The 26,268-nt window shown below is 36.5% G+C and overlaps 1 long non-coding RNA gene across 1 annotated transcript; it reads right to left on the bottom strand.

The window, feature by feature from the left end:
* Positions 1–24,143: 24,143 nt before the first annotated feature.
* LOC102665451 (uncharacterized) lies at positions 24,144–26,058 on the bottom strand. The gene is made up of 3 exons (XR_412725.4): positions 24,870–26,058; positions 24,596–24,788; positions 24,144–24,415 (listed from the first exon to the last, which is right to left on the bottom strand). It is a non-coding gene; the product is annotated as an uncharacterized lncRNA (long non-coding RNA).
* Between the last annotated feature and the right edge of the window lie 210 nt (positions 26,059–26,268).

Below are 26,268 nucleotides of genomic sequence, written 5' to 3'. Positions count from 1 at the left end.
CCAAACTTTGGAGCCAAAATTTCACTAATTATGATTAGTGAATTTTAGTTATGGTTCAGCCCACTAATCCAAGATCAATTCCAAGATTCTCCACTAAGTGTGCTTAGGTGTCATGAGGCATGAAAAGCATGAAGGACATGCACAAAGTGTGACTATATGATGTGGCAATGGGGTGTAGTAAGCAAATTCTCACCTCCCCCTCTAAAATTTAATTGGATTGGGCTTCTACCAATTCAATTAAATTTATTTCCAACCACACACATCAAATATCCACTTAGTGCATGTGAAATTACAAAACTACCCCTAATACAAAAACTAGTCTAGGTGCCCAAAAATACAAGGGCTGAAAAATCCTATATTTCTAGGGTACCCTACCTACAATATGGAGCCCTAAATACAAGGACCAAATATAATGACATCCTAGTCTAATATGTACAAAGATAATTGGACCCAACCTTGGCCCATGGGCTCAGAAATCTACCCTAAGGTTCATGAGAACCCTAGGGCCTTCTTCAGCAGCTCTAGCCCAATCTTCTTGGAGCCTCTTGCTCATGGTTCTAGTGATTGGTCCCTTCCTAGGGAGGATTGCATCATCCCCTTCCCCTTGAAGAGGATTTGACCTCAAATCTGTTAGTTCCTCCTCCTCAATATCAGCTCCACCTGCAAAAGGAGTTAAATCAGAAATGTTAAAAGTGGTGCTGACTCCATACTCTTCTGGGAGGTCCAACCTATAGGCATTGTTATTGATCCTCTCCAAAACCTGAAAAGGTCCATCCCCTCTAGGGCTAAGCTTGGATTTCCTTTTAGTAGGGAATCTATCCTTCCTAAGATGGAGCCAAACCCAATCACCCTCATTAAGAACTAGCTTTTTTCTTCCTCTATTGCCTTTAGTTGAATACACATTTGTTTGGTTCTCTATTTGGTTCTTAACCCTCTCATGCAACTTCTTTACAAATTCTGACCTAGATTCCCCTTCTTTATGTATAAAAGAAGTGTCCAGTGGGAGGGGAATGAGGTCTAACGGTGTTAGGGGATTGAACCCATAGACAACCTCAAAAGGGGACTGCTTGGTGGTTCTATGAACCCCCCTGTTGTAGGAAAATTCTACATGAGGAAGATACTCATCCCAAGACTTATGGTTGCCTTTCAGAAAAGCCCTTAAAAGGGTGGATAAAGACCTATTCACTACCTCTGTTTGCCCATCAGTTTGTGGATGACAAGTGGTAGAGAAAAAAAGTTTAGTTCCTAGCTTAGCCCATAAGGTTTTCCAGAAGTGGCTAAGGAACTTAGCATCTCTATCTGACACAATGGTCCTAGGCAAACCATGGAGTCTCACAACTTCCTTGAAAAAGAGTTTTGAGATGTGGGAAGCATCATCCACCTTGTGGCATGGTATAAAGTGTGCCATCTTGCTAAACCTATCCACCACCACAAAGATAGAGTCTACACCTCTTTGGGTTCTAGGAAGCCCAAGGACAAAGTCCATACTAATGTCTACCCAAGGTGCAGATGGGATGGGTAAGGGTGTGTATAGCCTATGAGGCATCACCCTAGACTTGGCTTGTAAACAAGCCACACACCTAGTGCAATGCTTATGGACATCTTTCTTCATATGGGGCCAATAAAACTTTTCTTTGAGTAAGACAAGGGTCTTGTCTATTCCAAAGTGGCCCATGAGCCCACCCTCATGGCTCTCTTTCACAAGTAATTTCCTAATGGATCCTTGGGGTATGCAAAGCTTTCCCTCTTTGAACAAATACCCCTCAGCCAAATAGAATCCATCTTGGGCCTTTTTCCCACAACTCTCATAAATAGGAGAGAAATGTTCATCTAAAGCATACAAGTCCCTAATATTATCAAATCCTAAAATTTGAGCTCCTAGGGAGCAAAACAATGTGTGTCTCCTAGAGAGGGCATCAGCTACCACATTTGTTTTTCCCTTTTTGTATTTGATAACATATGGAAATTGCTCTAGGTACTCTACCCATTTTGCATGCCTCTTGTTTAACTTGCTTTGCCCTCTAATGTACTTAAGTGATTGATGATCACTATGAATGACAAATTCCTTGGAAACAAGGTAATGTTCCCAAGTTTGGAGGGCTCTTATTAAGGCATAAAGCTCTTTATCATAGGTGGGGTAGTTGAGGGTGGCACTATGAAGTTTTTCACTAAAATAAGCAATAGGGTGCCCACCTTGTAACAATACAGCTCCAACTCCCACTCCAGAGGCATCACATTCTAGCTCAAAAGTTTTAGAAAAGTCAGGAAGAGCTAGAACAGGTGCCTTAGTAAGCTTTTCTTTGAGCAAAGCAAAGGCTTGCTCTTGTTTTTCACCCCAGGTAAATGCCACATTCTTCTTCACCAGCTCATTGAGAGGTGATGCAATTGTAGAGAAATTAGGAACGAACCTTCTATAGAAGCTTGCTAACCCATGGAAGCTCTTAATATCTCCCACACTTTTTGGGGTGGGCCATTCTTGGATGGCCTTGATTTTCTCAGGGTCCACTTGGACCCCATTTCTACCAACTACAAAACCTAAGAAAACTATATTATCTACACAAAAGGTACACTTCTCTATATTTGCATAGAGGGTGTTTTTCCTAAGGACTGAAAGAACTTGTCTGAGATGTCCTAAGTGATCATCTAGGCTCCTACTATACACTAAAATATCATCAAAATAAACAACTACAAATCTACCTATGAAATCCCTTAAGACATGATGCATAAGCCTCATAAAGGTGCTTGGTGCATTAGTGAGCCCAAAAGGCATCACTAGCCATTCATACAAACCAAACTTGGTCTTGAAAGCAGTTTTCCACTCATCACCCTTTTTCATCCTGATTTGGTGATAACCGCTTTTAAGATCAATTTTTGAAAAGATATTGGCACCATGCAACTCATCAAGCAGATCATCAAGTCTAGGAATGGGGTGCCTATACTTTACAGTGATGTTGTTGATGGCCCTGCAATCTGTACACATTCTCCACGTACCATCCTTTTTGGGCACCAACAACACTGGCAAAGCACATGGGCTTAGGCTCTCTTGGACCCAGCCCTTCTCCAACAATTCTTTAACCTGAGACTCTATCTCCTTAGTCTCCTGAGGGTTAGTCCTATAGGCTGGCCTATTAGGAAGGCTTGCTCCTGGGACTAAATCTATTTGGTGTTCTATTCCCCTTAAAGGAGGTAGCCCAGGGGGTATCTCTTTGGGAAATATATCACCAAATTCATGTAAGAGTTCTTGGACCTTTGGGGGTAAGGTCTCAAATGTAGGAATTGTGGCAGTGCTAAGGGATGTTTCCCTTGATAGGAGAAGGTAGAAAGATTGTTTAAGAAGGAGTGCTCTTTTAATATCACCTTTTGTTGCAAAATGATTTTCCTTCTTAACAATCTTCTTGGAGGAATCCTTTCCCTCTTTTTCCTTCCCCCTGGCCTTTGAAGACAAGACCTTACTATCCTTCTTTTTCTTTTGTTTTTCTAATTTTTCTTCCTCATCCCTCTTATCTTTCATAGTTAGTTGATCTCTGGCCACCTGTGAAGGTGTTTGAGGATGCAACACAAATTTAGTGCCAAGATGGGTGAGGGTAATCTCATTAGTTAGGCCATTATAAATGATCTTCCTATCAAATTGTCACGGCCTTCCTAAAAGAATATGTCCTGCCTCCATGGGAACTATATCACAATTAACTTCATCCTTATATGTCCCAATGGAGAAAGGTACCTTCACTTGTTGGTTGATTATCATTTCCCCTTGCTCATTGAGCCATTGAAGTTTATAAGGTTTTGGGTGGGGAATGATAGTAAGGTTCAACTTGGAAACTAATCTTGTGCTACAACAATTGCAACAAGATCCACTATCCACAATGAGAGAACAAGTTTTATCTAAAATTTTGCATCTTGTATGAAAGATGTTCTCTCTTTGGGATTGAGATAGATCACAAGATTGACCTCCAAGGAGCCTTCTAACCATTAAGAGGTCACCTTCTTCATGGGGGTAGACTTCCTCACTAGACTCTTCACCCCTTACTTCATCTTCACTTCCACTTGAGGAAGGGCAAGAAGTAGTCTCCTCTTGACTACTATAAATGTCTTGACCCCTCATGATCATGGTTTTCTTTGTGGGGCATTGAGAGGCAATGTGACCTCTCCCAAGACATTTGAAGCATTTAATGTTGCTAGTCCTTTCTTGGGAACTAGTCTTAGGGGTGTATTTTTCTATGGTCTTACCCTTATCTTCCTTGGGTTTTGAAGGTGCAGCCCCTAAAATTCCATGGGCTTGGTCCTTCCTTGGATAAGAGTGAGAGCCATAAGATCTTGAAGAAGGCTTTCTTTTAAGTTGTTGCTCCACTCTTATACAAAGTTGGACTAGCTCATCTAGGTCCCTATATGGAAGGAGTTCAACCTTGTCCCTCACTTCCATATTGAGCCCACTAAGGAACCTAGCTATGCTTGTTCTTTCCTCCTCCCTAAGTCCAGCTCTTAAAAGGAGTAGTTCCATTTGTTGTCTATATTCTTCAACACTCATACTCCCTTGTCTAAGCCTTTGGAGCTTGTCCATAAGCTCCCTTTCATAGTAGGAGGGAATGTGCCTCTTCCTAAGGGCACTCTTAAGATCATTCCAATACTCTACTGGAGGATCCCCATGAATCCTTCGTTCTTTAACAAGGGAAGTCCACCAATAGAGGGCATACCCTTGAAAGCTAAGGGTAGCCAATGGAACTTTTCTCTCTTCGCTAATATGATGGCAAGCAAAGAGTTGTTCAACCTTCATTTCCCAATCTAAGTAGGCCTCAACATTATCTTTTCCGTGGAAATATGGGAGGCTAATGTTAACCTCTTGAGGCCTTCTATCCTTTTCTCTTCTTTGGGAGTGATGTTTAGTATGTGAACTATGACGCCCTCTATAATAGTCGCTAAGTTCTTCACTTAAACTCTTGCAAGAGTCATGACTACTATAGGAGGCATGTTTTTCTCTTTTCATTTCTTTCATTATTTTTCTTCTTTCTTCCTCTCTTATTTTCTCTCTTTCATCTTGACTTATTTCTTCCACTCTTTTTTTACCTTTTTCTTTTCTCTCTTGTTTTTCTTTCCACAACTTAAGGGATCTCAACTCATCTAATATCTTATACAAGGGGTCCTTAGGAGTAGAACCCTCACCATTAACACTAGATGAAGAATGAAGACTCATGTTGGTTCCTAAGTTATGGTTCTTTCTTGTTGGGGGTTTGAAAAAAAGGTAAAAGAAACTATGGTTGAAACTAGCCAAAATAAACACTAAAAAAAGGTGTGAAAGATAAGGTAAAAACTAATTGGTAAAAGGAAAGTTATCTAGGCGGTTTGACAATGGAGGGTAAAGGAAATAAGCTATGAAAGTAAGCAAGAAATTAAAGTGCAAGAAATGCAAACTAGGCGGATCCTAAGAGTGTTTGGATGACCTCATTTAAGGTTCCCAACAAAACACTCACTATCCTAAGGGAAAATTGCCTAAAATTATTACACACAAATGGAAGTAGGGTGACCTAGCGGAGGCTCCCAACTTACTTCCAATGAAAGGCCTTTTTGTTACAAAATTTGAAAGCAAAGCAAATTGCCAATTACAAAATTACAAAGAAAAAAGTCCTCAATTGTGGTGGCTATTCTCTCTTTAGTGTTTCACTCAATTTGGAGTGCTTCTTAGTCCAATAGCTCTTAAGGTGGTTGGCCCCTTTCTTCTTGACTCAAATTCTTCAAGATATGGCACCAATCCTCCTTTCCAATTCCCTATATGGCAACTCACAAGCAAGGAAACAAAGAGACAAGCAATAACCAAAGACAAAAAAAATGAAATGAAAGCTAAACCAATAGAGTTTTAACAAGACAAATTTTCAAGGATTATTCAACAATTAAAGCAATGAAAAGCACAAAAAAGCAAGCTAGGACTCAAAGAGAAACCTAGAATGGCTCTAGAGTAGAGTAGAAAAACTCTAAAAAAAAAAAAGACTCAAGAAACCTCTAGTTTTGGCACTTGTTTTCACAATAATTTTCAATTGAAATTTCAGAACTAGGATTGGTATAAAATAGGCACCAATTATAGAACAAATTTTGAGCCAAAACAACAAGTACACTTTCCTTTCACTTTTCTTTTTTTTTTCCTGGACACTGATTTTTCTGCCAACTTGTGAGATTTTTCTTATTTTTTCCTTTAATCCAAATAGCTTGTTTCTTTTTTTATAATTTTGTTCCAGATGTCTAGAAAATTCAGTAAAAGTTTCAGCTCAAAAAACGTAGTGACCAGTTCCCAGTAATTTATACAAGTTCGTATGTTCAAGCTGCCAGCACCAGCGATTTCAGCCTAGAAATCAAGAGTAGTGTTTATGTTGCTTGAGGCTTGGATAGTTACAATTTGTGTTTGCTTATGCTCAATTATCTTGAATAACACAATTAAAGAGAGCTTAAGACTTATTTTGATTCACAAATCCTGCCACAACTCAACTTCATCATAGGCATCATGTAGGAAACTTAGAAAGCAAAAAAAAAAAAAAAGTTCAAGAACAAGACTACTTCTAGGATTTGATTTAGAACATGTTATGAACTAAATAACATGCATGAATTAGACTCAAAATTCAAAAGATAGGCTAAGAATGACAAGAATACATGAACAAATGTATCTAGAATTCAATCAACAAAATAAAATTCAACACAAACTTAGAACATAATGTGACAATTACTATGACTAAACATGACTCTAAGACAACATGGATTAAGTGATTTACACTTAGATTTTTGTGTTTTTTTTCTAATCAATATTTTGGAACAAAATTTAGATCTAAAGGTTCAGCACAAGAATATTATGAATGAAAATTGATAGAACCTAAAATCAACACAAAAACAAGATTCAAGAGTAGATCTACAAAATCTGAACCATAGAAATGCAAGAACAAGTGTAGATCTAGGATTTAATCGGTTTATTTTTTTGAATCTACTCTAAACAGAACCAAACCACAAGACAATGGAGGATATACATGGAGAATAAGATGAAAAACAAGGATTAAAAGAGAATTCACCGAACAAAAAGATAGAGGAAGCAAAAGAACATCACCTAGATGAAGATGCTCTAATACCACATGATGCAAGCTCCATTGGAGCTTGTAGGCCTAGGATCTTCTTCATCAATGGATTCCTTTGCTTCTTGGAAGATAAATGGCAGCGGAATGCAGAAGGAAGAGAGAGAGGATACGCCACTTCAAGGAGAAGATGAGTCTAGAAGAAGCTCACCACCATAGGAGGCCATGGATAAGAGCTTGGAGGAAGAAGGAGATGAATGAAGGGAGAGGGAGAGAAGAGCACGAAATTTTGTGCTCAAAAGGAGCTCTGAAATCTGAAGTTAATATTCAAATGATCAAAGTTGAAAAAAATACACACACATGACCTCTATTTATAGCCTAAGTGTCACACAAAATTGGAGGGAAATTCAAATTTCACTTGAATTTGAAATTGAATTTGTGGAGCCAAACTTTGGAACCAAAATTTCACTAATTATGATTAGTGAATTTTAGTTATGGTTCAGCCCACTAATCCAAGATCAATTACAAGATTCTCCACTAAGTGTGCTTAGGTGTCATGAGGCATGAAAAGCATGAAGGACATGCACAAAGTGTGACTATATGATGTGGCAATGGGGTGTAGTAAGCAAATGTTCACCTCCCCCTCTAAAATTTAATTGGATTGGGCTTCTACCAATTCAATTAAATTTATTTCCAACCACACACATCAAATATCCACTTAGTGCATGTGAAATTACAAAACTACCCCTAATACAAAAACTAGTCTAGGTGCCCAAAAATACAAGGGCTGAAAAATCCTATATTTCTAGGGTCCCTACCTACAATATGGAGCCCTAAATACAAGGACCAAATATAATGACATCCTAGTCTAATATGTACAAAGATAATTGGACCCAACCTTGGCCCATGGGCTCAGAAATCTACCCTAAGGTTCATGAGAACCCTAGGGCCTTCTTCAGCAGCTCTAGCCCAATCTTCTTGGAGCCTCTTGCTTATGGTTCTAGTGATTGGTCCCTTCCTAGGGAGGATTACATCAGGCTTAAAGGAGCACTCAAACCCGGTGATCCCCAAGGCCTACACTCCGAAGAGTCCGTCAAGGCCTCTCCCTCCTGATTCAGGTCCAACCCTTAAAATCATTTTAGCACACAGACACTGCTCGTGAATTATACAATACCCACAACCTCACAGTCGTGTTTTAAACACGTACAACATATTGCGCTACAATTTAACACTAGTTCCTAAATAGGAAACCTACACTTTTTCTTTAACAATGGTTCCTAAATAGGAAACCTACACTTTATCTTTAACGCTGCGCATAAAAACTTTTCTCAAGATAACAATGGTCGGGTTATTGTACAATTCATAGCTCACAATATAATTATTGTCACATCAAGTGTCAAACACACACACTTATTCACTATGTATAAAAGAAGTGTCCAGTGGGAGGGGAATGAGGTCTAACGGTGTTAGGGGATTAAACCCATAGACAACCTCAAAAGGGGACTGCTTGGTGGTTTTATGAACCCCCCTGTTGTAGGCAAATTCTACATGAGGAAGATACTCATCCCAAGACTTATGGTTGCCTTTCAGAAGAGCCCTTAAAAGGGTGGATAAAGACCTATTCACTACCTCTGTTTGCCCATCAGTTTGTGGATGACAAGTGGTAGAGAAAAGAAGTTTAGTTCCTAACTTAGCCCATAAGGTTTTCCAGAAGTGGCTAAGGAACTTAGCATCTCTATCTGACACAATGGTCCTAGGCAAACCATGGAGTCTCACAACTTCCCTGAAAAAGAGTTTTGAGATGTGGGAAGCATCATCCACCTTGTGGCATGGTATAAAGTGTGCCATCTTGCTAAACCTATCCACCACCACAAAGATAGAGTCTACACCTCTTTGGGTTCTAGGAAGCCCAAGGACAAAGTCCATACTAATGTCTACCCAAGGTGCAGATGGGATGGGTAAGGGTGTGTATAGCCCATGAGGCATCACCCTAGACTTGGCTTGTAAACAAGCCACACACCTAGTGCAATGCTTATGGACATCTTTCTTCATATGGAGCCAATAAAACTTTTCTTTGAGTAAGACAAGGGTCTTGTCTATCCCAAAGTGGCCCATGAGCCCACCCTCATGGCTCTCTTTCACAAGTAATTTCCTAATGGATCCTTGGGGTATGCAAAGCTTTCCCTCTTTGAACAAATACCCCTCAGCCAAATAGAATCCATCTTGGGCCTTTTTCCCACAACTCTCATAAATGGGAGAGAAATGTTCATCTAAAGCATACAAGTCCCTAATATTATCAAATCCTAAAATTTGAGCTCCTAGGGAGCAAAACAATGTGTGTCTCCTAGAGAGGGCATCAGCTACCACATTTGTTTTTCCCTTTTTGTATTTGATAACATATGGAAATTGCTCTAGGTACTCTACCCATTTTGCATGCCTCTTGTTTAACTTGCTTTGCCCTCTAATGTACTTAAGTGATTGATGATCACTATGAATGACAAATTCCTTGGAAACAAGGTAATGTTCCCAAGTTTGGAGGGCTCTTATTAAGGCATAAAGCTCTTTATCATAGGTGGGGTAGTTGAGGGTGGCACTATGAAGTTTTTCACTAAAATAAGCAATAGGGTGCCCACCTTGTAACAATACAGCTCCAACTCCCACTCCAGAGGCATCACATTCTAGCTCAAAAGTTTTAGAAAAGTCAGGAAGAGCTAGAACAGGTGCCTTAGTAAGCTTTTCTTTGAGCAAAGCAAAGGCTTGCTCTTGTTTTTCACCCCAGGTAAATGCCACATTCTTCTTCACCAGCTCATTGAGAGGTGATGCAATTGTAGAGAAATTAGGAACGAACCTTCTATAGAAGCTTGCTAACCCATGGAAGCTCCTAATATCTCCCACACTTTTTGGGGTGGGCCATTCTTGGATGGCCTTGATTTTCTCAGGGTCCACTTGGACCCCATTTCTACCAACTACAAAACCTAAGAAAACTATATTATCTACACAAAAGGTACACTTCTCTATTTTTGCATAGAGGGTGTTTTTCCTAAGGACTGAAAGAACTTGTCTGAGATGTCCTAAGTGATCATCTAGGCTCCTACTATACACTAAAATATCATCAAAATAAACAACTACAAATCTACCTATGAAATCCCTTAAGACATGATGCATAAGCCTCATAAAGGTGCTTGGTGCATTAGTGAGCCCAAAAGGCATCACTAGCCATTCATACAAACCAAACTTGGTCTTGAAAGCAGTTTTCCACTCATCACCCTTTTTCATCCTGATTTGGTGATAACCACTTTTAAGATCAATTTTTGAAAAGATATTGGCACCATGCAACTCATCAAGCAGATCATCAAGTCTAGGAATGGGGTGCCTATACTTTACAGTGATGTTGTTGATGGCCCTGCAATCTGTACACATTCTCCACGTACCATCCTTTTTGGGCACCAACAACACTGGCACAGCACATGGGCTTAGGCTCTCTTGGACCCAGCCCTTCTCCAACAATTCTTTAACCTGAGACTCTATCTCCTTAGTCTCCTGAGGGTTAGTCCTATAGGCTGGCCTATTAGGAAGGCTTGCTCCTAGGACTAAATCTATTTGGTGTTCTATTCCCCTTAAAGGAGGTAGCCCAGGGGGTATCTCTTTGGGAAATATATCACCAAATTCATGTAAGAGTTCTTGGACCTTTGGGGGTAAGGTCTCAAATGTAGGAATTGTGGCAGTGCTAAGGGATGTTTCCCTTGATAGGAGAAGGTAGAAAGATTGTTTAAGAAGGAGTGCTCTTTTAATATCACCTTTTGTTGCAAAATGATTTTCCTTCTTAACAATCTTCTTGGAGGAATCCTTTCCCTCTTTTTCCTTCCCCCTGGCCTTTGAAGACAAGACCTTACTATCCTTCTTTTTCTTTTGTTTTTCTAATTTTTCTTCCTCATCCCTCTTATCTTTCATAGTTAGTTGATCTTTGGCCACCTGTGAAGGTGTTTGAGGATGCAACACAAATTTAGTGCCAAGATGGGTGAGGCTAATCTCATTAGTTAGGCCATAATAAATGATCTTCCTATCAAATTGCCACGACCTTCCTAAAAGAATATGTCCTGCCTCCATGGGAACTATATCACAATTAACTTCATCCTTATATGTCCCAATGGAGAAAGGTACCTTCACTTGTTGGTTAACTATCATTTCCCCTTGCTCATTGAGCCATTGAAGTTTATAAGGTTTTGGGTGGGGAATGATAGTGAGGTTCAACTTGGAAACTAATCTTGTGCTACAACAATTGCAACAAGATCCACTATCCACAATGAGAGAACAAGTTTTATCTAAAATTTTGCATCTTGTATGAAAGATGTTCTCTCTTTGGGATTGAGATAAATCACAAGATTGACCTCCAAGGACCCTTCTAACCATTAAGAGGTCACCTTCTTCATGAGGGTAGACTTCCTCACTAGACTCTTCACCCCTTACTTCATCTTCACTTCCACTAGAGGAAGGGCAAGAAGTAGTCTCCTCTTGACTACTATAAATGTCTTGACCCCTCATGATCATGGTTTTCTTTGTGGGGCATTGAGAGGCAATGTGACCTCTCCCAAGACATTTGAAGCATTTAATGTTGCTAGTCCTTTCTTGGGAACTAGTCTTAGGGGTGTATTTCTCTATGGTCTTACCCTTATCTTCCTTGGGTTTTGAAGGTGCAGCCCCTAAAATTCCATGGGCTTGGTCCTTCCTTGGATAAGAGTGAGAGCCATAAGATTTTGAAGAAGGCTTTCTTTTAAGTTGTTGCTCCACTCTTATACAAAGTTGGACTAGCTCATCTAGGTCCCTATATGGAAGGAGTTCAACCTTGTCCCTCACTTCCATATTGAGCCCACTAAGGAACCTAGCTATGCTTGTTCTTTCCTCCTCCCTAAGTCCAGCTCTTAAAAGGAGTAGTTCCATTTGTTGTCTATATTCTTCAACACTCATACTCCCTTGTCTAAGCCTTTGGAGCTTGTCCATAAGCTCCCTTTCATAGTAGGAGGGAATGTGCCTCTTCCTAAGGGCACTCTTAAGATCATTCCAATACTCTACTGGAGGATCCTCATGAATCCTTCGTTCTTTAACAAGGGAAGTCCACCAATAGAGGGCATACCCTTGAAAGCTAAGGGTAGCCAATGGAACTTTTCTCTCTTCGCTAATATGATGGCAAGCAAAGAGTTGTTCAACCTTCATTTCCCAATCTAAGTAGGCCTCAACATTATCTTTTCCGTGGAAATATGGGAGGCTAATGTCAACTCATCTAATATCTTATACAAGGGGTCCTTAGGAGTAGAACCCTCACCATTAACACTAGATGAAGAATGAAGACTCATGTTGGTTCCTAAGTTATGGTTCTTTCTTGTTGGGGGTTTGAAAAAAAGGTAAAAGAAACTATGGTTGAAACTAGCCAAAATAAACACTAAAAAAGGTGTGAAAGATAAGGTAAAAACTAATTGGTAAAAGGAAAGCTATCTAGGCGGTTTGACAATGGAGGGTAAAGGAAATAAGCTATGAAAGTAAGCAAGAAATTAAAGTGCAAGAAATGCAAACTAGGCGGATCCTAAGAGTGTTTGGATGACCTCATTTAAGGTTCCCAACAAAACACTCACTATCCTAAGGGGAAATTGCCTAAAATTATTACACACAAATGGAAGTAGGGTGACCTAGCGGAGGCTCCCAACTTAATTCCAATGAAAGGCCTTTTTGTTACAAAATTTGAAAGCAAAGCAAATTGCCAATTACAAAATTACAAAGAAAAAAGTCCTCAATTGTGGTGGATATTCTCTCTTTAGTGTTTCACTCAATTTGGAGTGCTTCTTAGTCCAATAGCTCTTAAGGTGGTTGGCCCCTTGCTTCTTGACTCAAATTCTTCAAGATATGGCACCAATCCTCCTTTCCAATTCCCTATATGGCAACTCACAAGCAAGGAAACAAAGAGACAAGCAATAACCAAAGACAAAAAAAAAAATGAAATGAAAGCTAAACCAATAGAGTTTTAACAAGACAAATTTCCAAGGATTATTCAACAATTAAAGCAATGAAAAGCACAAAAAAGCAAGCTAGGACTCAAAGAGAAACCTAGAATGGCTCTAGAGTAGAGTAGAAAAACTAAAAAAAAAATTACTCAAGAAACCTCTAGTTTTGGCACTTGTTTTCACAATAATTTTCAATTGAAATTTCAGAACTAGGATTGGTATAAAATAGGCACCAATTATAGAACAAATTTTGAGCCAAAACAACAAGCACACTTTCCTTTCACTTTTCTTTTTTTTTTCCTGGACACTGATTTTTCTGCCAACTTGTGAGATTTTTCTTATTTTTTTCTTTAATCCAAATAGCTTGTTTCTTTTTTTATAATTTTTTTCCAGATGTCTAGAAAATTCAGTAAAAGTTTCAGCTCAAAATACGTAGTGACCAGTTCCCAGTAATTTATACAAGTTCGTATGTTCAAGCTGCCAGCACCAGCGATTTCAGCCTAGAAATCAAGAGTAGTGTTTATGTTACTTAAGGCTTGGATAGTTACAATTTGTGTTTGCTTATGCTCAATTATCTTGAATAACACAATTAAAGAGAGCTTAAGACTTATTTTGATTCACAAATCCAGCCACAACTCAGCACCACAACTCAACTTCATCATAGGCATCATGTAGGAAACTTAGAAAGCAAAAAAAAAGTTCAAGAACAAGACTACTTCTAGGAATTGATTTAGAACATGTTATGAAGTAAATAACATGCATGAATTAGACTCAAAATTCAAAAGATAGGCTAAGAATGACAAGAATACATGAACAAATGTATCTAGAATTCAATCAACAAAATAAAATTCAACACAAACTTAGAACATAATGTGACAATTACTATGACTAAACATGACTCTAAGACAACATGGATTAAGTGATTTACACTTAGATTTTTGTGTTTTTTTTTTCTAATCAATATTTTGGAACAAAATTTAGATCTAAAGGTTCAGCACAAGAATATTATGAATGAAAATTGATAGAACCTAAAATCAACACAAAAACAAGATTCAAGAGTAGATCTACAAAATTTGAACCATAGAAATGCAAGAACAAGTGTAGATCTAAGATTTAATCGGTTTATTTTTTTTTGAATCTACTCTAAACAGCACCAAACCACAAGACAATGGAGGATATACATGGAGAATAAGATGAAGAACAAGGAATTAAAGAGAATTCACCGAACAAAAAGATAGAGGAAGCAAAAGAACATCACCTAGATGAAGATGCTCTTGATACCACATGATGCAAGCTCCATTGGAGCTTGTAGGCCTAGGATCTTCTTCATCAATGGATTCCTTTGCTTCTTGGAAGATAAATGGCAGCGGAATGGAGAAGGAAGAGAGAGAGGAGACGCCACTTCAAGGAGAAGATGAGTCTAGAAGAAGCTCACCACCATAGGAGGCCATGGATAAGAGCTTGGAGGAAGAAGGAGATGAATGAAGGGAGAGGGAGAGAAGAGCACGAAATTGTGTGCTCAAAAGGAGCTCTGAAATCTGAAGTTAATATTCAAATGATCAAATTTGAAAAAAATACACACACATGACCTCTATTTATAGCCTAAGTGTCACACAAAATTGGAGGGAAATTCAAATTTCACTTGAATTTGAAATTGAATTTGTGGAGCCAAACTTTGGAGCCAAAATTTCACTAATTATGATTAGTGAATTTTAGTTATGGTTCAGCCCACTAATCCAAGATCAATTACAAGATTCTCCACTAAGTGTGCTTAGGTGTCATGAGGCATGAAAAGCATGAAGGACATGCACAAAGTGTGACTATATGATGTGGCAATGGGGTGTAGTAAGCAAATGCTCACCTCCCCCTCTAAAATTTAATTGGATTGGGCTTCTACCAATTCAATTAAATTTATTTCCAACCACACACATCAAATATCCACTTAGTGTATGTGAAATTACAAAACTACCCCTAATACAAAAACTAGTCTAGGTGCCCAAAAATACAAGGGCTGAAAAATCCTATATTTCTAGGGTACCCTACCTACAATATGGAGCCCTATATACAAGGACCAAATATAATGACATCCTAGTCTAATATGTACAAAGATAATTGGACCCAACCTTGGCCCATGGGCTCAGAAATCTACCCTAAGGTTGATGAGAACCCTAGGGCCTTCTTCAGCAGCTCTAGCCCAATCTTCTTGGAGCCTCTTGCTCATGGTTCTAGTGATTGGTCCCTTCCTAGGGAGGATTGCATCATAATGTCATGTTGGTTTGGGGGAAAGGCTTCTGTGTGGACCAACTTTGCTCTAACTTTTTTTTTATTCTTATATTATCGATGTTCAGTAGCACTTTTGTGCATGAGGAGCAAATGAGGGTTGACTGAGACATGACATTTTGTCATTTGTTGGTTTCATAATTCTACCGTGAAGGCTATTGTTTTTAGGGGCTGATTTTGGGTCAAAAAGATTTGACATAGCTGATAACAATCATCATATTTGGGTTTTCTTCACATGATGAAAAAAAAAATCATCAGGCGCTCTGCTGTAGCAATTATATCAGAATATGTATTAAGAAATTGAATTCCTTGGTACAGTCCTTGATATGGGGTACAACTTTGTGTTATCAATCCACCATTTAAATTCAAAGATGAATAAAAAATAGTATATTATGTTATCAATCAATAAGGAATTATAAATATAATAATTTAGTTACTTATTATAATATTTTTAATGTTATCTTTAATATATGACTTTTGATTGATTGCCTCACTGCATAAAAAAAGACAATTCTTTGTATTGTTATTAGTCCATAGAAATTAAACACATTTAATATTTGTTTTCTTTTTGTTTTCCTTTGCAGGATATTGACGTAATGTGGCTTAGAGATCCCTTCAAACTATTTTACAAAGATAATGGAGCGTAACTTGCAGGTAACTATGTCAATTATTATGAAATTTTTTTGTTTTCCTTTAAAATACCTTATAACTATGTCAATTCTTATGAATTTTTTTTTAAAAAAATAGAATAAAATAAAATTTTAGTCTCCTTATTTTACTTAATATACAATTTTAGTTTCCTATTAAAAATAGACACATTTAATTTTCTTATTTTATAAAATTAATAATTTTGGTCTCAATTGTAATTGGTAGTGTTATGCCTGTACCTCCTACTTGTCTATGTCTTTATCGGTTTGCACATGACCTTAAATTAAAGCATACGAGCTAAAGACCTACATTCTAGTATACGAGGATTATCAGGAGAGGACTAACCAATCTTGCAATTATGTATATGCAATCCAACAGAGAGTGTGTCTCTATCTACCCAAACTAATACACCTCTCATATATAAATAAAGATGACTAATTTTATATTAATTAAGAAATTTAAAATGTTTAATTTTACTAATCTCAATTTATTAATCACAAGTAAAAAAATTATTAGAGAGGACTGCTCTCTAATAGTTAAGTCTCCTTTTGGTATTTCAGGAACATTTTTCATGTTCAGTCTCCTTTTGGTATTTCAGTATCCACAATCTTGTAGTTATAACTTGCAGGTGGAGAATATTGTAGTTATTGGACACAGTTGCTGTGGAGGTATAAAGGGGGTCATGCCTATCCCAGTGGACGGACCACTGCAAGGCAAGTCTTATACGTTGCTATTGCTTATGTCTCTTAAAGCATCTTTAATGGGTTTTACCATGTGATATTGGATTAAAAAAATTTAATAATTTTTTATTTTAACAATATAAATGGATTTTAATCATAATAAGAATTGATTGTTTATATATGAACCAGTTCTTATAATTAACTAAAAGTTATGCCAACCTCTTCTAACGATGATTCTGAGTAAGAATTGATTCTTAATCTTAAGAACCCCACAAATCTGCCATTTGAGATGGCCTTAAAAGATGGATGGAACAATATGTTTAATTATTTAAACTATTCTCTTCGTCTTTAATAACATTTTTTCAACTAATTCATATTTTTTTAAAAAATAATTAATTTAATTAATTATATTAAAGTTATCAACTATTTGTAGTATAATTCTAAAATTATTTATTTTTTATATTTCTATTCACTTAATTGTTTCTCATTAATATTTAAAGAAAAAATAACTAAAAAAGACTATATAAAAAAAAATAATCAATACATTTAAAAATTAAGAAAAAATCTCATAAAAAGAGATAAATAATTTTTTTAAAAGAATCTTATAGTTATAGTTAAGAGTAAAAAATTATCACGATAGCTTTTCAGGCCTTCAAAAAATGTGGTGTTTCACGTATTCCTTTTTCACATACTTGAAAGAATTTAAAGTTATTTATAATAAATTTTTACAATAACTTCTATGCATTCACTTTGCTTTTCATCCTATCAACTGTATGCACTTTTTTTTTTTCTCTTCATATCTCTATTTCTCTCACGTATAATTTCTTTTAAGAATTTAACGTATCAATAATGTTTAGTAACAAATAACTACAATGGTGTACTTGTTTCTCTCTTCTCATGCTTCTTGTGGCAGTAACGAATTCATTTTGTTGAAGTTACTATTTGCTCTTAAGTTTTAATTTATGATAAAATTTCAGACTTGTTTTGGTGTTGTTTTGTTGATCGTGATGGGTGAATTTTAGATTTCATGTATAAATTTAATAGACATGTATTAATGAATTTTAAAAATACTGTATTGAATGCTCAACTTGTTTGTTCTTTGATAATTAGCCTAGAATTAGGCTTGCTGTATTTATTTTACTTTCAATGTAGTTTGATCAATTCTAGAATGAAGCTTCTTTCTTGTTTACATGGAGACCAACAAAAAAAAAGGCCCAACAAAAAGATACAGGAAAAAAAAATTTGAAAACATACTAAGACGATTCTAAGAATGACAAACTTAGTATATTCGACATATTACAACCGTTATTTGAATAACCGTCTTAGTATGTAGTGACAATCTAAGACGGTTATAGAATAATCGTCGTAGAAACTCTATTATTAAGAAGACATATTAAAATGATTTTTGTAACAACCGTCTTAGATTTGAAGGACTTTCTAAGACGGTTATAAGGATAATTGTCGTAAAAAATGTAACATACAAAGACAGTTGAGAAAATCGTCATAGTATTTTTTTTTTGTTTTTTATGACGCTCAATATTATGACGGTTCAAAACCGTCATAAAAAGGGCAATTTAACCGACTTAGAAGGTAATAATTGTAGTAGTGAAACATCACTAGCCACCAGCGCATGACGACACATGAATTGTCTTTTCTGACCATATTTTGTAGCATTGTGGTTGCTATCCCAGCACGACCCCACCCTTGCAGTTTTGACGTCAATCAAAGCATTTTTTCTTATAGATTAGCCTTTATTTCTTTTTTATGCCCTTTGTTTTTCCTTTTTGTGCAACCCTTCTTCACAATGAATAGTACCACACAACTGCTTGCAATTGGTTAGTAGAATTTTTTATGCCTTTTCATCGGAGCTCACCTTTGACCACTATTGAAAAAGACAATGGGACTAACAAAACCAAAAGGGGGTGAATTAGTGTAAAATCAAATCATTAATAATAGAGTTTTAAAACTTTTGTTGCCCAAAGAATCGTATCACAACTTTCTTTTATTTCCCAATAAAAAAAAAAAGAGGTGTAGGATTAGGACACGTAGCTTGTGAGATTAATGGAAGGCAAAAAAAATTGAATCAATGGTGGAGATGTGGGGAAAATTAAACATGCCATTGTGGTTTTAGTTGGTGATAGAGAAGGAAGAAATAATGTTGCGGAGTCTCCATTCTCAGCCAAGTATAGAACCTCCATTGACACTACTCCAGCCGCTAGAATTATGTGCGTCAGCACCTAATCATGCAAAAAGAATGTCCAAGCACGAGGCATAGTGGAAGGGTGTGGCATAGCAGCAATCACCCTAGAAAATAGAGAGCAACCTGCACAAATTCTATTTGCATGCACCAAGTACCTGAAAGCTCTAAGGTCGTTGTAATCAATAGATCCATATTCATTCTACTAAGAGTTCTTAAGCATGAGAACAAGCACCAACCGTATTGATGGTGTGATCTATTTTTTTTTGTGGCGGACAATGGCAATATTGTAAACGTGGTTGCGGAGAAAGTTAAGGAAGATTTTGCGACTGCTACCGTTCTTAGCGTTATTCGTTGACGTCATCGACACGGGGCACTCGCACGCGTCGATTTGGAAGTCCTTGTAGGTGGCAATGAAGGGTGCGTGGTGTAACGACCCACCTCGTTGCTACGATATCCACACTCTAATATTCAATGATTTCAATTTTTTTATATAAAAAGAACTTCCTTAATTTTTTATTATGAAAATAGAAGTGATTTTGTCACAACATGAATTCATCCAACAACACGCCATTACTTAAGTGAATATGCATAATTATATAGAAACAATAATTCGGTACACCTCATACACATAACAAAAATTAAATCTGTTCATAGATATAATTAAAATCTCAGTTTTACATCTTTAACTCAACAAAATAAAACTTAAAAATCAACTATGGAGGAGTTGATTACAAAACACAACTCTCTCCCAAAATAATGTCAACGTCATCACGTCGGCTCGACGGTTCCTCACCAGAATCTTACTCCCTGCACCCTGCCACTATCATTCTGCTCCCACGAACAAGGTTCGTGATCATCACAGGTATCAACCACACGATACAAAATTGCAAGGGTGAGTTCATTATAAAAAAGAACCAATACCAATTCCAAATAACCACAATTAGCAAGGAACATAGACAAACATGATGAGCATACACAACAATCATTATTCAACACTCATATCCAACAAATATTCATCATCCACATCCAACAATTACTCATTATTCATCCATGGACCCAATCAAGACTGCACACAATGATGCATGCACCTGACTCAACACTCAGATGCAATTTGGTACGTACCAACAACAACCAAATCTCAGGAAATAGCCTAAGCGTGTCCACACGACACTCTCACTTAGGGAACTGTGCTGAGTTTGTCGAGACCACCCGGTTGTGCACGTAACAGCCCCCCTCCCATAGGTGATCAGCCTGGGAGCCCAAAGGTATTCCCTACCAGGTGAGAGCCCCCTAGTACAAAGTACACTTGGCCACAGTTACTTTATTTCCTGTGTCGTATGAGCTATGATCACGGCCAAAAGTAAGTGCCAAAGACCATGGACCAATTAAAGCGCCTAAGCATCCCCTCAGAAATGCTTAGATTCTAACCACGCTAGTTACCCACGTCTGGGCCATCCGACAAGGTCAGTGCACTCTATCCCCCATGACATACACTCCATACGACATATGATTGTGGCCAAAAGCTAGTGCCAAAGACCCTAGAAGGTCAGTGCACAGTGCCTCCCACGAACATACACAACATGCACATGCCAATGCATTTCCAACATCAATCAACATTCCATTTCCATGTCAGTCACAACATAAATATCATCTCATCTCAATGACATTATCAACAATAACAACAACCTCATTTCATATTCACATATTCATCAATAATAACAATTCATGTTGACAATGTTTTTATTAACAACGTCATCTCAAATCTATATCATCATAATTATCATTATCATCATATATCAATTAAAATCCTTAATAGCGACATCAACAACAAATATATATATATATATATATATATATATATATATATATATATATATATATATATATATATCGCATCCCATTCGTCAAAAACATAGGTTCTCCTGAAAAAAAAAACCAGCATGCATATCAATAACAATTTTATCACATCCCATTAGTTAAAACGTAATTTTCTTTGAAGAAAAATCAGCATGCAACAGGGACAGGCATATATCCTCATAGCTAGGTTCCCTGACCCTAGCTATGGTGTTAAAACGGTAAATTTTATAATAAACTCCCCTCACCTATCGTGAGCTACCCCGCGGATTCCTCGTCGTGTCACTTGAAGATTCCTTTTCTTCCTTGTTCGTTGATTCCACGCAAGCCTCTACCATGCCAAAATGAAGGAGACTTAGTATGGATTTCAGAAAACAAAGCTAGTAACAGTGCTCTGGGTCAAACACCCACATCACTACATGAAAGAGCTGGGAGCATTTCAGGTTTTACAAAGGAACATCATTTGGAAATTCCGACCACGCCAATGTGACCAGGGTTCAGTGTAGGTTACGAAAATAACATGCATTTCATGAAAGGATAACATTCACAAAGTCTCTTTCTATAAGGTTTTTCAAAGGAAGCATAAGACATGCAATGGCGGTTCCAAAGTCAGAAAGATTTAAAGACAAGATGAAACTAACAAGAAACAAGCTTAGAACCATGGTTACCTCGAAAGAAAATGAAAGGTCAGATTAAAGTTTCGTTCTCTATCGAAACCACAAGCCAAGTTGGAAGATTCTGCTTCGGTTGAAGGGTTCCTCTCGGTGTGGGGTTTCAATGGAGAACAATGATGGTTTGTGGTGGCTAATGGTGGTTGTGGGTGATGGAGAAAGTGTTTGGGACGTTAGAAATGGCTTTGGAAGAAATAAAGGAGAAGAAATTGCATTTTTCCTAAGCTACATGAAAGTAAAGGCTGAAATGGTTAAATAAGAAATGCTCTCGGGAACGGAAGCTTCGAGCACACTCCAGACATCTTCTCAAAGATCCCAACAGTCAGATCATGGGCAAGTGTCTTGTGAAGCTGCAGACCAAATTTCGAGAAGATCCAACGGTTAACAAAGGCTGGGAAGAATTTTTACCGAGGCAGCTTCATGTAGCTTCCTCAAGAAGTTTCATTAAGAGGCTTTCTCAAGAAGCTTCCCCATGACTTCTTTGAAAAGCTTTCTCAAGAGGCTTCTTTGAGAAGCTAGATCCTTATCTACCCACACCCTTCTATTAACTAAATTAACCTCCTTGAAAATAATTACGGATAAAAATAACACAACAAATAATCAAACATCAAACATCAAACATAATTACTAATAATATATAGATATATATACCAGGGTGTTACATGTGGCTCCAATCTGTCTTCACACAACCTCTTTGCGTGGCCCAATCGTCCACGTTCTAGATAGAGTTGTACACACCCTAATACAAACTCCCTAAGGATGTTAATTTATCAGCACAATTATTCCCTATACCTGGTAAATATGGGATACTCTAAAGTGAAGTTGACAACAACGATTAAGACAATTAAAGCAACGATTCCAAAGCTGCCAAGTAATTGAAAGAGGGGCTGAAAAAGCTTTAGCCACTTGTGAAGAATCACACTCGAGCCATAATTGTTGCCAACCTCTAGAGAAAGCAACCTTAATGAACATCATAGCACTGTGTAACTGGTTGAAAAGAAGAAGTGATCCCCAACTAAGAACAAAACTGTATCGACAAATATCACAAGAAAGAGGGTTGAATTATGGTTTTAAGAATTCTTTTAACCTTTTTGCAAACATAAGACTATTGTCTAAAGAAACTTTGAAAAAACAAATAACATATATTCGAAATAGACTGAGTAAGATGATGGAATTCAATTTTGGAAACAAAACATGTTTTCAAAACAAAAATCAAATTTGAACCCTAGGCTAGTTAAAAACACAAAGAGAACACGAGAACTATAAGACACAAGGATTTATATCAGTTTGTCTCAACCACTAAGATTACGTCTAGTTCTTAGCAAACTACCAAGTTTCACTAACTTCTCAAAGTTACAAAGTATTTGTCACTACCACTTTTGGCTCTTACACAACAAGCCTTACACCAAGCTTAGAAACAATTCAATATTCCTTGTCTTACCAAACCACTGTTAGCTCTAATAACATAAATAAGAAGATTTGTTGTTTGATTGACTTACTTTACTGACTAGTTCTTAATCGTCTTATAAACAGATTTACAGTCTAAACACTTAGTCTTTTCTCTCAAGATATTCAAGGCATTTTGAGAGCTTTTGAACTTTATAAGAAATATACAAAAGGATTTTTACAAAAAAAATTTGAATGTTGACACATAGGTTTGTACTCCATTTCTTCAAAATTTCTAGTATTTATAGGCCTTCTTCTTTAAGTGTACATTGTCTCTAAATGGATAGAAATCTTTACTTGAGCTTGCTTATGAAGATTGTGGTTGTTGGAACATTTAACGCTTGCATTAAATGCACATCCCCTCCATGTTGGAAAAATACTCTCTAACTTTCGTGAAGAACACTTCATTAGAAAACTACTTCCTTTTCGACAAAGTAGGTGTGTCACAGTAGAATATATATTTTGATATTGTTTCACAACTCCAAAGCCTTTGGACTTCATTTATTCTTCTTGTGTTTTGATAGATCCTTTGAGAATGTCAAGACAATTCCAACAAAATACATCTCAAACATGGAACATTAAATGAAGTTTTAAATGCATTCTTTAATGTTCAATACTAGAAATCTCATCATTACATGGGGATAAAAACCACACGAAACATGTTTCCTGCAGATAAAAATCCGCAGGTAAATCCTTGGTGGATAATTAGCTCCTATGAATATAAAATTTGCAGGAAATTTCATGCGGAGTTTCCTAGAAAAAAATGGAAGAAATTTCTTGCGGAAAAAATCGCATGAAAATCTGTAGTTAAGTTTCCAGCAAATTTAAAATACACAAGAGTAAATTTCATGCGAATTTTAAAAAATATATAACAAAAAAATAATAGAATTTTTATTTTATTTTATTTTATTCTATTTTTACATATTAATAAATTATCATTTTCATGATTTATACCTCCATCAAGAATTAATATTAACTTATTGAAAGTCAAAAAGGTTCATCTCACAGTAAAATTAACTTATTAAATATTTTTTTTAAAGATTAATACTTAACTAGAATTTTAAGGTCCATGTGACCATGATCCAAGTCTATTGTGAGATTTGTTGATCAAATTACATGAAAAACTATGCATCACTCATGAAATGATTACACATTACCCCTAATCACATTTTCTTTGTTGCCAACTAAAAGGTTAAGACAATAATCATTTTCACGTATCTTTTTTAGAATTAAACTATGACACTCCTATCATAATTTTGTTATCGAAATCTACCACGAAAATCTTAATTTTTTTCATCCCTGCTTTTAATATGAAGGCCTATTACACATTCGGTAAATATTACACAATTTACATTCTCAATTATAATTCATTGGGGAAAATGTGTTACAAATTAAATTCAATTGTATCCTTGCATACAACACAAGCGAATCCTGCAACAGAAATGTCAATAAAGCAATTTGAAATTTTTTAAAACCATTTATAATTTTAATTTGATATTTGCTTTAAAATGCAATTGTAGGAGATCTTAAGTACTCAATCATTTGTTGTCAGCAACCTATGGAACACAAACTACTGCATGGCGTTATGAATCTCAAGCACCTGAAAGCCCAAATTAGACAACAATAGCTTGGTTAGCAAGGATGAGATTGAGCAGTGTAATGTTGGAATATTTATTTAACAAATAATGCTTGGGAGCTGAGACAGTTTTAAGAAGTTCAATATGAAGAAAACAAAGCAACTAAAGACGGTTTTAATAATGCTCGTTAATCCAATACTTACCAATGTGGCAACGTTAAAAGTTGAGATCATCCGAGTACGCGAGATCCCTGAATGAAAGATTTGGTGTTAAGCCATCAATAACTTGATCCTCAACAGTGTGTTGACCTAACTTTTCATCATCTTTTTCCTCTCTCAACTGAAAGAAAGATGAAAAAACATGGTCTTGTGGGGAATAAATACTTAACAACATACCCTACATATGAAAACATGCCAATAATATTCTTAGAACTTGCATGAAATAAAAAAAAAAAAAACTAAAGATTATCCTACATACTTGATGTTGCTAGTCCTTCAAGTTTGATGACATTTAGATGATCTTGCATTTGCAGTATCTCAAGAGTAAAAAATAAATTATCTCCTGTCATGAACTTGATATATACTTTCAAAATTTGAGTGTCAAATTAATATGTGACCCAAAACACAAATCCAGTTTAGTAGTCTTTTATTAGTTGTCTACAAGTTGCGCAAATTGCAACATCAACTCGCTTGATTGCCTTAACCAGACTTTAATGATCCTTAATATCTCCCTGCATAAAACAAATGTATGTGAGCAATTAATGAGTTTGAGTCTAGTCCATGAGAAGCTTTCAAAGTTAAAAGGCCCTTTGGCTACTCCAAGCCTCCAAAGTCTCTCTTAGGCATTTCCACAAACAGGCCATAGCCATTATCAAATTTATGAACAATATTAGGCTACTGCAGCAACATTGTTTCCATCTTCCTCTAAATAGGCAATAAGCAATTACCTAGAATAACTTCAACTGAAATGAAAATAAGTTTAAATAGCAAACAAAAATTAGAGCTACCAGTCAATAACTCTGAAAACACAGAATACATCTTTTCAAAAGAACCTAAAAATCAGCAAAAATACATCAAAGTTAAAATTAAAATAGGGAATTAGCTAAGGGAAAATGAAAATCGATTAAAGTTTTGGGGAGATTTGGGAAATTGTAGTTAAATAACGAAGAGAAGCATAATTTGAGAGGAGGAGAAGACATATATGAATACGGATCGATTTAGAATGGAAGAACCCTAGCAGCCAAAACATCGTTTTTTCCGGCATCATTTAAATCGGCGATTATTCCTCTTTTTCATGTGGCGTCATTGAGTTCTTTGCACATGAAGAAATCAGCCAAGCATTGTCAAATTGCGATACAAATTTTTGACAGAATCTTCGTTCGTGAAAGTTGCAGTGAGCTTCAGGTTGGTGAAACTCCTAACTTCCAAGTTGAATCCGAGGAAGGAACAAAGATAATGGCTTCGAAGTTGCCGAAATGGAACCGTACAACAATCTAAATTGGTCGAGGCTTTAGAGATTGGGAATCCTAGCTTCTTCTGCATCGCAAAGATCAAAATGGAACCCTAGAAATGTGAGTGAAGTGCTTGACCGTCTCTCTTCTCTAACAAGATTCAATGTAGAGTGCAATTGAAATTTAGTTAGGCGCCACCGTTGCCCAGTATTTTATACTATTAGTTTCGCTCAAACAAGATCCTCAGTAACATTTTGGAGCCCAATGCAAAAATATTAAAGGATCTTTTTTTTACAAGAATTTTATTTAATATATTATATAAAATATCAATTTTTATATTAATTTTTTAATTTTTTTAGTTGCAAAATCATTTATGAGAGTTTTATAATCAAACAATTCTAATACTTCACTTTCAATAAATAAAAT

This window comes from Glycine max, chromosome 1 (genome assembly GCF_000004515.6).
Source record: "Glycine max cultivar Williams 82 chromosome 1, Glycine_max_v4.0, whole genome shotgun sequence".
Classification (NCBI taxonomy): Eukaryota; Viridiplantae; Streptophyta; class Magnoliopsida; order Fabales; family Fabaceae; genus Glycine; species Glycine max.
The sequence above is the reverse complement of the archived record's forward strand: the minus strand, read 5'-3'. Positions and strand labels throughout refer to the sequence as shown.